The following is a 12,110-nucleotide window of genomic DNA, read 5'->3' as shown; positions in this document are numbered from 1 at the left end:
GTCTTGTCCTCTTTTACCACCAGACCCAGTCGCCTTGCTTCCCCATCCAACTTGGAAAAGGCAGAACAGACTTTGCGGTTTTTGTTACCGATGATGTCGATGTCATCGGCATAAGCCAGCAATTGCAATTCGTAGGACTATATTGGAATTTTTAGGGGTTTTCGGTATTTTTTATTTTTGCCTTAATAGTTCAGTCATTATGGACATCAACCCTAAAGCTCTTGTTCAGGGGACAGAAGTTAACATATTAAATTATACTAGTGAACCCATAAGGCGATAAAAGCCAAAATTGAGTTTCACTTTCTAAATAGGTATCTAGTAACCCTGCTAAAATATTTTCAATATAAGTCAGAGTTATAAACAAGCAGAGGTTGGTTCCGTGCACAGAAGTCCACGTAAATGGGCAAAGCTATTTAAGCAACGAGATGCACATGTAAAATAAATAAAATAAAAATGCGGAGGATCCATGGATGATCCGGGAGGATTTTAAAAGTTTTTTTCCAACAAAAAAAAAAAAGTACAATATGTGTCGATAGTTACCCCAGTACCTGGTTGGGCACACTAGGGTTAAACCCTACTCTGCAGGAAATTGAATTAGTTCGAAAGTAATTTATGAACTAATTTATTTTCAATGATAACTACATAATTGAAATTCACACTATTTTACCTGCAACGAACTCATTTATTTAACATGGCGATGTCCTAAGGAGCAGTCAATTGCCTTTTCCTGCATGTATTTTCAACAACTTTAAAATGAATTCGGCTTAAACAACTTCAAAGTCAGTATGGGTGCAATCCAAAACGTCAAAATACAAAGCATCAGTCTCTTTCATTTCCAAACCGTATTAGAAGAAAAAGTCTACCTTGCGCAGCCTAGGTGAAAACTAGCATCTAACCGTGGTTGCGCACATTTGGCATTACAAGCTGCTGAGGTTTAGAAATAAAAGATACTGATGCTTTGTATTTTGACGTTTTGGAATGCAGCCTATGTTTCGTTTGAATACGCTTTCGTTCTGCACTTTAGAGATGCTTTTTCATAACTCAGAAAAACCGAAATTAAAAATTTAAAATTAAATGAGATTTGAACATGGACATTCTTGGCTGCGACCAATTGTAGCAAACATCTTTGCTCGCTCAGCTACAGCCAGACATGTAAATGTGCTTTCAAATGTTCAGTTTGAATTGTGTGTAAGCTGCAAGTGGACTGTCCGACTCTGCATTTAATTTCAACTACTTTAAAATGAATTTGGTTTCTTTTGAATACGATTGCGTTCTGGACTTCACAGATGCTTTTTTATACTTCCAAGACAAAATTGTTTTTTTTAACAAACAGAGTATAAGTATTCAAAACATTTACTCATTTCATTTGTTTTAAAGTAGTCTTTCAATTAGTTGATTAAAAAAAAAATCACTTGTTTCCGTCAGGGTACCGACCCACTGCGCAAGCATTGAACACATCCAGTTTATCAGGACAGCGTCCACTCCATTCCCTAGGGCCGAGTTCCATATGCTATCGAAGGTGGCATTATAGAGAGCACACTCACGGCTCTACAAAAATTACCAAACCGAACTCCACCTTGGTGATGGCATTGCTTATTCAAATTGCAAAATTTTCCCATCTGATAGGTATGTTGATGCGAAGGCCAAGGGTTAGATGAACGCACGTCCCTACGAATACGCAACTCAACCACTCTCTTCTAGGCATTTCAGCATGAAGGACATCATGCTAGTGGGCCTGAAGCTTTTTTGAAGGGATGTTTTCCAAGAAAGCCAAAATATACCATCCCAACGGCGATTTGAAGCTGTCCATGGAGCCAGTAGCATATCATATGGCATAACCACTCGCTATAGTTCTAGCAATAAACCAGTTTATCTAGAAACAGTGGCTCTCACATTTCCTCCATGGAGGCTACTCCTTGCCTCAGCCCAGAATCATTTTATTTTTGTACCTTGTATTAAAATTTATTCTTTCGTATGTTAGTCAATAACGAAGAAAAATAAACAAAAAAAAAAGAAGTGGTCGTTTTTTAACAGCAACTTAAATTTCTCATAAAACAAAAACACATATCCAATTAGCAGAGATATGTATGTTCGCGCGGCACTTTGAAGAATTGAAAAAAAAAATTGCACGTTCAAGCTTTAAAAATATTTATCTAACAATGTACTTAAACCAAAATACATAGATTTTTTGTGCCCATTTTTGATGTTCAAACATAAACGCTGACTCTCGGCCAAATCTAAGATGTACTTGCAAATTCTCGTACACTGTAGGTAATTGTGTACAAGCGGTTATAAAAAAAAATCATGGATGGGTTCATGTGCCAATTCGCGCAAGAGCGGTATATCTAACGATGTGTACATATGTGTGTGTGTGTGTCGATTCCCTGTAGGGAAACCCCGAACTGGTGAACCAAATTTGTAGTTCCGTAATAGATCTTTACCGCCAAAAACGAACCAGTCCGATAGTAACTAGATAGCCACCAGTTCAAAAGCAGCGAGATGTGGTAGTTTAAAAAAAAACAAGTTTATTTTTAGAAATCTATAACTAAAATTATGAATTTAGAGCTGGTTCGAAACTATAGAAAACGGGGTACAAAGCGAAGTAGATGCCATCTGTCGAATTTAGGACTGCTTCTGAACAATAGAAAAGGTAATGCAGCGGTTGACAATTTCCAATTCCTATGACATCGCCGTGTTAAATTCGCCAGCTGTTTGCATGCAAATAAAAAATTTATCGCGAACTAGTAGCGGATCTAAATGTAGGTACTAGAAGCGCACTAGTTCAGAACTAGAGATTTTCCCCACAGGGTTTCCGTGTGCGTGCTTGCTGCCGTTGTAAAAAATCGCCATAATATGAAATTTAAACGTGCGAATATGTCTTCAGGGTTTTTCGCGAGAGAATTGTCAATGTTTCACCAGATCGGCCGCGGCGGGCCGGCAAGTCTAGTTTGCTGACTGTTGCCTTGTCGCCGAGTCGTTCTTGGCGGCACTCTATGTTATTGAGGTGTAAGTTTTTGCAAAGTCAGTGCAAAGCGGACAAGTAAATAATAGTTTTATGTGCAAATGTGCGAATATCAAATGTGTTAATGCGCTGAATGTGTATATTGTGAAGTTTTTTAAATTTTTTTCTTCATATTATTTTTTACTACTTCAGTGCCTGAAGCTGTTCGTATTCAGGGTTGCCACTTTGGTACATTGTTACCAAAATTGGTAGAAAAAAATTGGGTTGGAAAAGAAGTAAAAATTTAATCAATGCCATTTTTTATCAGTGGCAATTGTTAAATGAAACACAAAATACTGGCGGCAAAAAAATTAAAAAAATACCAACGAGAATTTTTAGCTGCACATTGTTGGTTATGCTCAAATATTATGGGCTATAAATTTCCATATCTTAAATTGTTCAAAAAATTTAGAGTGAATAAAAAGATTGAAATATAGACGAACATTTTTTTGAATTTTTTTAAGTGTTGTATTTAGCTTGAATCTTTGATTTTCAAGTGTTTGGTGCAAACAATATTCTTATAAAAAATACCAAAAAATTTTTGCTTTGAAAAANAGTCCGCAGAAGACTCCGGAAGCAGTGTCCGGAGGATGCATCAGACTAGGCCGAGCATACTTTGAAGTGCCATCTAATTGAAACTTAAGAAAGTTCAATTACATGGCAGTTGAGAAGTGCATGTGCAAAAATTGCATAAAGGAAATTTTGCTCATGCAGCAGTACATAGCATGTATTTAGGCGCCTGGTGTTAGCAGACGCGCCTAAACATATCTATAATAGCTCCAGTTGAAGTTTTTCTCAAACGATGAAGCTCCGCTGTTGCCTTTAGTTTCATCACTTTCGCTTTTGGTTGAAGGATTTTTCCAAATTTGGTAATTTTTTTTTGTCAGTGGCAACCCTGTTCATATTTGCTCTGCATATACCTATGTAAGTATGCATATGTGCGCAAGTGCTTGTGTTATGCATACTTCGAATATGCACAAATTCTCATAAATACATATACATATGTACGTATGTATGTATTTCACATGTGTCAACCATTTAATTTTTTTTCACATCCAGCTGCGAATACTCAATGCAACAGTCACTCCCAGTGCGGTGAGCAATGTTATACTGCTCTTGAAATAAATTGCACTACAGCATTTGTGGTGTTTGGCTTTTATATGTATGTACGTATATGCACACACCGTTTGCATATGTATTAACAAATCCGTCAGGAGCACAGAAGCAAATTCGAGCAGATGCCTCTAAAATTATTAAATTACAAATTTCTGGCATTAAGATGCTGGTAGATTTAAAAAATTTATTTTTTTTTTTCATTAATGACTTGTAAAAGAATTTATAGTTTTTCCACTCTCACACCCCCGGGCGTCCTAGAAGACAATCTTCTTCTCCGGCTTGAATTTTAAAGTGTGTTTTTGTACAAATCAAACCTTTATTGTGAATCACTTATTTAAAAATATTTTTTATTTCCCCCAATAGCAGAGATAACCCAAGGTTTATTTTTTACGTTGTTTGATAAACGTTGTAAGATGAAAATGTTGACGGAACCGGAGATGGAGAAGAGAATAAAGATTTCGAAAATAAAAGAGGAGGAGTAAAATAACTGTTATCATGCAACGTAAGAAATAAACGTTTGATNAATCAAACCTTTATTGTGAATCACTTATTTAAAAATATTTTTTATTTCCCACAATAGCAGTTATAACCCAAGGTTTATTTTTTACGTTGTTTGATAAACGTTGTAAGATGAAAATGTTGACGGAGCCGGAGATGGAGAAGAGAATAAAGATTTCGAAAATAAAAGAGGAGGAGTAAAATAACTGTTATCATGCAACGTACGAAATAAACGTTTGGATATAATTCTTATTGGCGACGGAAAACATATTTCTCCTGCATAACAGTTATCCGACAAAGTAAAAACTAAACGTTAGGTTATAACTCTTATCGGCGAAATAAAAAAATATTTCTCAACTAATAACTCTTATGGAACAACGTTTTCCGATAAAACGTATAACTGTTATGTTCCAGTTCTAAATAATAATTTTGATAAATGGTGCACTTTGTTGTCCATATCAAAAAACAAACTCTAGTATTGTTTACAGGGGACAAAAACCTGGAGGACCTTAAATTTTCGGTGATTAAAGGTGTGAACCACAGACTTTACGCAGAAGTAAAATATCTAAGGGCAAAAGTAAAATATCCAAAGAACTGATGATAAATCGCGCGCTGAAAATTTTCGGACATTGTAGGTAAGCCCTTAGTAAGACTTGGAGTTTGAGAACGGCTATGGTACTTTGGACATACACACATACGTAGCTTTAGTCAGACAAATCGTAGCCTATTCTTCTGAATTATGGTGGCGTAAAAGCTGAGTCACCAGCAAAATTTCTATGCTACACGGGCGCCTTGAGTACAAGTTCGGCGGCGATTCTTATTGCTTTATATGATTTTCTACCACTAGATTTAGCGACTCAGAAGGCAGCAATGTAGATGCTATTTTTATCCTTAAATGACAAACTTTTACCTCGAGTCTCTATTGGAAAAGTATGCTTCGTTACTTTTCCTATAAGTGGCAATCCATAGGTTCACACATTCTCTTGGTTTAGCTCCCCAAGTAAATATTTTCTATAACGAGATGTGGAAGGCTGAAAATGGAACTGGAGCTGGATGACAATTGCACTAAAAATTTATATTCTTTACTGCTTTATATATATGTAAATACAATACCACGTAGATGAAGCACACCGGATGATTGGCGAGAGGAATCGCGGAAATTGATATAAAGCTCGAACTCAAGTTAATACCGAAACACTGTGGTGTTCAAAACAATGAATTGGAATAGGTATCAACTACGACGCACTTTGGTCCTCTTTCTCGGAGGATGAGTATAGTTCAGAGCATTTTCTATACCGTTGCCCGACTTTCGATAGACTGATACATTTTGGGTTAGATGTATTGAGAATGGACAAGTTACGATGAGGAGTTTTGGTATCCCATGCCCAACTATCAGTCAATGGCGGACGCGCTGGGTGTGTTTTAATATGGCGCATATGTATGTATAACTAGCCAATGCCCGCTTGCTTCGCGGCGCCTAATAAGCTCTTTTGCGTTGGCCAATACAAAAATAGCGTTTAAAACCAAAGGCGTTCTGTAAAGTAAACATCTTTAGTTTAAATTGAAACGGATAAAGAGCAGAATCACACATAGGCCAATAATAGTAGCGCTGTAATACCATATGGAATACTAATCCCTTTCGATGTCATGCATTTTACCGAAGGTATTATTTCCACCTGTGAGATCTCTGCGAAGCGTGCGTAATATTCTTCTATAATCTTGCAACTTCAATATTGGTCCGTAATCCAGGTAAGCCAATAAAAGTTCTTATAAGGAAACTAAGAAGCACAGATGAGCGTTTTCAGTTATAGGAAGGCCAGAATATATGCCAAAGGAGACCAAACCCCGTGTGAGGTTAGGTCCCTTTTCTGCAAAACCACTGCTTGTCATGAAATGAATACGCATTATGAATTTGAATCAGATTTTATAAAATATAGCGGGTTCATTTTTAGGAAACGAATTTTTCATCATACAGGTAGCTCACTTTGCGAATTTGAACGAAATCGGTTCATGAATACGACTTTTATAAATAACTCTACTCCAGCGCCACCAACGTGTTGTCTAGTAGGCTATAATAGGACCATATATGCAAGGTATAACCTCTGAAAATCTTACTGGTTTTGAGTTTAGTCCAAACAACGAAAACGGCTATCATTTTATGTATGTATGTACATATATATTTGGAATGAAAAAAAATCATCATGAAAGTAATAAACGTTTCGAATTTGCATTAAAAAACGGTTCACGTTTTTCGCAAATGCTTTTTTCATCATGCAAGTAGCTTATACTTTGAATTTGAATGAAATCGGTTCATAAATACGACTTTTATAAATAACTCGACTCCCGCGCCACCTAGCGGGTCTATTTTCGGTAAACGTATTTTCCATCATGCTGGTAGCTTACGTTTTGAATTTAAAATAAATCGGTTCATAAATACGATTTTTATAAATGAATCGACTCCAGCGCCACCTAGCGAAAATTTTACTGAAATCTATGCAGTAGTTTTTGAGTTAACTCCGAACAACGAAAACGGCTAGTATTTTATATACATATATAGATATGGCGTCTATATATTTAAACACCCCCGTGGGTCCGCCACTGACTGACACGTAGTTTAACCCCCAAAACCCCCCGCTGGATCCGCCCCTGAATCAGGGAATATGGATATGTAAGATTTCATTGTTGCAAACAATTGCATGAAGAAATATGATTGCAATAGGGTTACTAGGCCGAGCTGGAGGTTTTTTTAAGGCCGTCTAGGAACGCCGATTCATACTCCACAAGCGTCATGTGAAGATTGTCTCCGATGCCAACGATATATACTCGACATCCTGACCCTTTCTCAGTTTAAGAGGCGTCGGTTAAAATTCTATAATATATATGCAAGCTCGGGGTTAGTATTGGGTCTAAGCCAAGCTAGTATCTTTTCAAAAAGGCTACGGTAGTGTAANTGACCCTTTCTCAGTTTAAGAGGCGTCGGTTAAAATTCTATAATATATATACAAGCTCGGGGTTAGTATTGGGTCTAAGCCAAGCTAGTATCTTTTCAAAAAGGCTACGGTAGTGTATTATTTTGTCGCATTGAAAGACACTGAAACCTGTACATATCTCTAGCTCCAGTTACTCCTGCCTAATTCTACATTGTATTCCACCGGCGCCCATTTCTAATATGCCTACAAGTAACCTTAAGAGACTCTTAGGGCGTAAATATATTGAAGAGCGAGGTTAAGCGGTGCATCCAAATCAGCCCAGGCTCCCGATTAGCATACGGCTATGTTCTTTGAAGCCTGTTAAGTAGACTTCCGTTCCTATTAATTGAGAATCTGATCCACCAGACCATAGATGCATAGCTGATCACAAAAGTGTAAATATATACCATTTTTTATTGGTAAGAGATAAGGTGACCACATTTTTAAATTCCATGCTTCGAGATGACCAATGGCCACTTTACATTGCCAGGACCTTGTATGAGTACTATGTCCTCTTTTTGATTACCACACAATCTGAGTTTTCAGAAGATATGAAATCCACATTATAGTAGCAGCCTTTGCCGTATATTTCTTGATAGGCTTTTATGTAGCCACATTAGCTGTTTCTTGGAATAACTTTTACAGAAAATGCGAGGATAAGGAGGCGAAGCAGACCAGCTATTTTCCTTCCCACTACTTTTCTTCGAAGAGCTTTACGATCTTAAGCATAACCTGAAACCTGCTGAAATTAGTCCCTGGTGCTCCGGTTTTAAGGAAATATTGGAACGGCCAACTAACATAACCCCACAGCCGGGACCATAGGGACCTAATTATACTGTTTTAGACGAAGTCAGTGTGCAGTCAACGTAGCCGAGTGGTTAGATATGTGAACCTGTTACGACACAGGTCACTCATGGTCAACAAAATGTATTTTTTTAACGTTCATCCCACGGCAAGCCTTCGAGTGTACTTTTGCCATGAAAAAGCTTCTCATATAGGCCACACTATTTATGTGAATAGGCTAATATTTATTTCTTTAAAGCTAAATCAATAAGTTGTACACCAAAAAGCAAATCCTACGTTCAATAGAGGACATTGACCAAAAGGCCTACTAAGGGCCACATACACAGTGTAGAGTTAGCTGGAATTCACCTGTGAACTATTGAAAGTCCACTGATGAATAAACGTTAACTCTCACCGTAAAAACATACCAAAATTGAATCATAAAAAAGCATCTGTCAGACTATTATCTGCGCTAAAAATTGTGATATACATTTTGTTAAATCGAGCCCATCAAAAGCGATAGGTATCAGTGACACAAAAATTGCAACAGCTTTAGCACATTTATGGCGGAATAACCAGCGCATCTAGGCAGTTTTTTTTTTATTGTAGATACAAATTTATATTTTGTACGTGTATGTATGTTTGTGTGTATTTGGGCCGGTCTTATAGACAATGTGTATCAACGTTGGCGGCAGTGTTGCCACGGACAAATTTTTTTACCTACCAAAATCTCCTACCAAAACGAACCAAAAGCTACCAAATTTTTTTCTATTTAAGATTTTAATTATTTTTTTCATTTCATTTCAATTCATTAATTTCATTTTTTTAAATTGTTTCATGTCAAGTTTATTAAAAATATAGATAACACAACACTTAGTAAAACTAAACCACAGCTATACAGGATGATATAAATATATGTCTTTTTACACATACTTTTTGTTATTATTATTATTACGTCAGAAATACTCGCGCTGTGACCTGAGAAGGTCTATTGTGCTGAACCCAGCCCCAAAACCTGCAGTCCGTCTCTACAGAAAGCCGCATTTTATTCAAATGGTACCTTAACCCGCAGTGTCCTGTCGGGATGCCAGTAAGAGTTCTAAGACTCTCCCGGCTAAGTTCAAGGAGTCTTTCGGAATTCCTCTTGGAAGGACTTATGAATCTCTTTGATTGTCTCATTCCCTATTCACTTCAGCCAGTGGGCAGCAATCTGAGATTCTTCCCAGCCCCTAAGTAGTTCTACAGTGTATCCTTTAGATGTACCACACAAAAGCCCAGGAAAATTCAAGCGCATTTGGGTACCAGGCTTTGCGAGACAGTCAGCCCTTTCGTTGGCTTCAAATCCTTCCTCTCCCGGAACCCACCACAGCGCTACGCCATTGTGGACAACCAGGTGCTTCAGAAGACTTTGACAACTGTCCCTAAGCCCTGCTGCCGTTTTAAAAGAGTCTAATTGNAGACTTTGACAACTGTCCCTAAGCCCTGCTGCCGTTTTAAAAGAGTCTAAGGCCTTTAACGCTTCCTGAATTTCCGACATAGTATTTATTATGGCCCTATTTGTTCTTCTACGAAGGCTATCGCGAACACAGGTTTCAATTTCGAAGGCTTCCGCCTGGAACATGGTTGGGTATGTGCCCATTAACTTTTCTGGAATCTTGATCCAAGTACACCTACCCCAGCACTAACGTCGTCTATCCATCGGTATCCCATATTTCGAACTCTTCGTCAATAGTAGTTATTATCGCTTAGAGTTTTCTAGAAGTTCTGACCTTAAGAACCTCCAAATAACCCCGAGATCTCCACTTTTCCTGCTTATCATTTTGGGCAGCCGTATATCGCTTTAGCAAGCCTCTTTTTCAATCAGAATAGAAAAAGGAGGAATGGCTGTAATGACACCAAGGGCATCCGTTGAACAGATGTGCATAGCTCCTGTGATGACCAAGCAGAACAGTCGGTACAGCTGCTCAATGTGGCACTCGCGTTTACTTGCCAGTTTTGGTAGGAAAAGCTCAAGTGTGGCAACACTGGTTGACGGAGAAGTGTCAATGAAGCAGTAAGCTTCGAACGTTAACAATTATGTATGGGTAGTATATACTAACGTGGTATGTGTGAGTGTGTGTACGTGTGTGTGTGTGCNGAGAAGTGTCAATGAAGCAGTAAGCTTCGAACGTTAACAATTATGTATGGATAGTATATACTAACTTGTTGTGTGTGTGTGTATGTGTGCTTGCTAGCCATGTGTCAATACCATTCATTCAGTCAACAAAAGCCAGTAAAAAGCGTCAAAAAAAGAAGAAAAAAATCCAACATTTTGCATGCTTAGTGCACACGTAATAAACTATGCACACGCATACACTCAGCAAATACACGGATAGGGAAAAAATTAAATGCAAATATCAAAAAAAAAGTATGAAAAAATCTCAATATCTCGCATGATGTTGTATCTTGACCTTGAAATGCTTTCCATTCGAAGCGACAATGAGTTAAACGTTCGAATGCTGGTTTGCTCATTCGAATGATTTTTATTTTTTTTCAATTCGCTTTTGTAATTTTTTAAAGCGTCGCGACGCTTGCAAACGCACGCACGCATGGATGCTTTGGACATCGGGCAAGTAAACAACGTTTAAACATAAGCTATTGTACCCAGCAAACAAAATTAAATGAAATGTTAAAAGCCTTGTGTCATTAAAAATTTTAAACCTGAAAGTAACTAAGATGCTGAGTTTTGATTACCAGTTTTTAAGAAATACTGAAATCGAAGTCAACGGAGACTGCCCGGCATGAAGTGGTATGCACAATTGAGAGATCGCTCTACTATGAAGGTAGCCTTAAATATTGTCAGTGCAGATTCCAGTGATGAGGCACTTATGGAAACAGGGATTCATCACTGCGTCCAGACTTGTAAAATGTATCTATGCAACCAAGAGAATGTTGGGCACTGGATGTACACGGCTACAGTCCAACCCAGCCGAGTTCTTGCAGGGGTTAACTGTATTTGCGGATGGGCCAAATATGGAAATTCAGAAGTGGTGCAGGGGTTTTCATTGAGCAATACAAACTAAAGTCATCACTCAACCTACCGGAAAGGAGGTAGCGCACGAACTAGCAAGGAGCGGCTCCGCACTGAATGTTTCCCACGCGGTGAAAATGGGCGCCTCGCTCAAGGAGATTAAGACAAAAATTACCAAAAATGTATCACTCGAACGTCAAACAGAAGTGGGACTACACAGGATCCTTCAGGATTACATGGCAGTTCTGGGTATCCTACGACCCACCTAAATCCAAAACTCTCTAACGAATGAGTAAAACAGATGCCTACAAATTTACTGCAGTGTGTACAGGGCACTGGTCCGTTGGGGTGCATGCCGAAAGGATAGGACTGCCCTTCAATAGGTTCTTCCGCAAATGCGATAACCCTGGCTCAAAAGAGACAGTCGAGCACTTTCTGTGCGAGTGTCCAGCCCTCGAAAGGATGAGACTAAACCATTACTTCAGCTGCCTCTATGGTGACAATCCACTTAAACCAACGAACCAACCAACACTCCAAACATAAGAAAAGCTTAAGGTTGAAAAGCAGTAATCGCAAAAGTCGACAATCGACTCTCACACCTTTCCCGCTCATTACGTATCACCACCGAATACGTAGTCGCAATTCAGCTAGCTCGAAAGAACAACTGGTACGAAGACTAATTTCACGAATCGGCAGAGAAAAAAATGCCACATACAAAGCCACACTACGAGCT

The sequence above is a fragment of the Rhagoletis zephyria genome, unplaced genomic scaffold (assembly GCF_001687245.7).
Source record: "Rhagoletis zephyria isolate East Lansing unplaced genomic scaffold, Rhagoletis_zephyria_1.1 Rzeph_scaffold_08295, whole genome shotgun sequence".
NCBI classification, from domain to species: Eukaryota; Metazoa; Arthropoda; class Insecta; order Diptera; family Tephritidae; genus Rhagoletis; species Rhagoletis zephyria.
The sequence above is the reverse complement of the archived record's forward strand: the minus strand, read 5'-3'. Positions refer to the sequence as shown.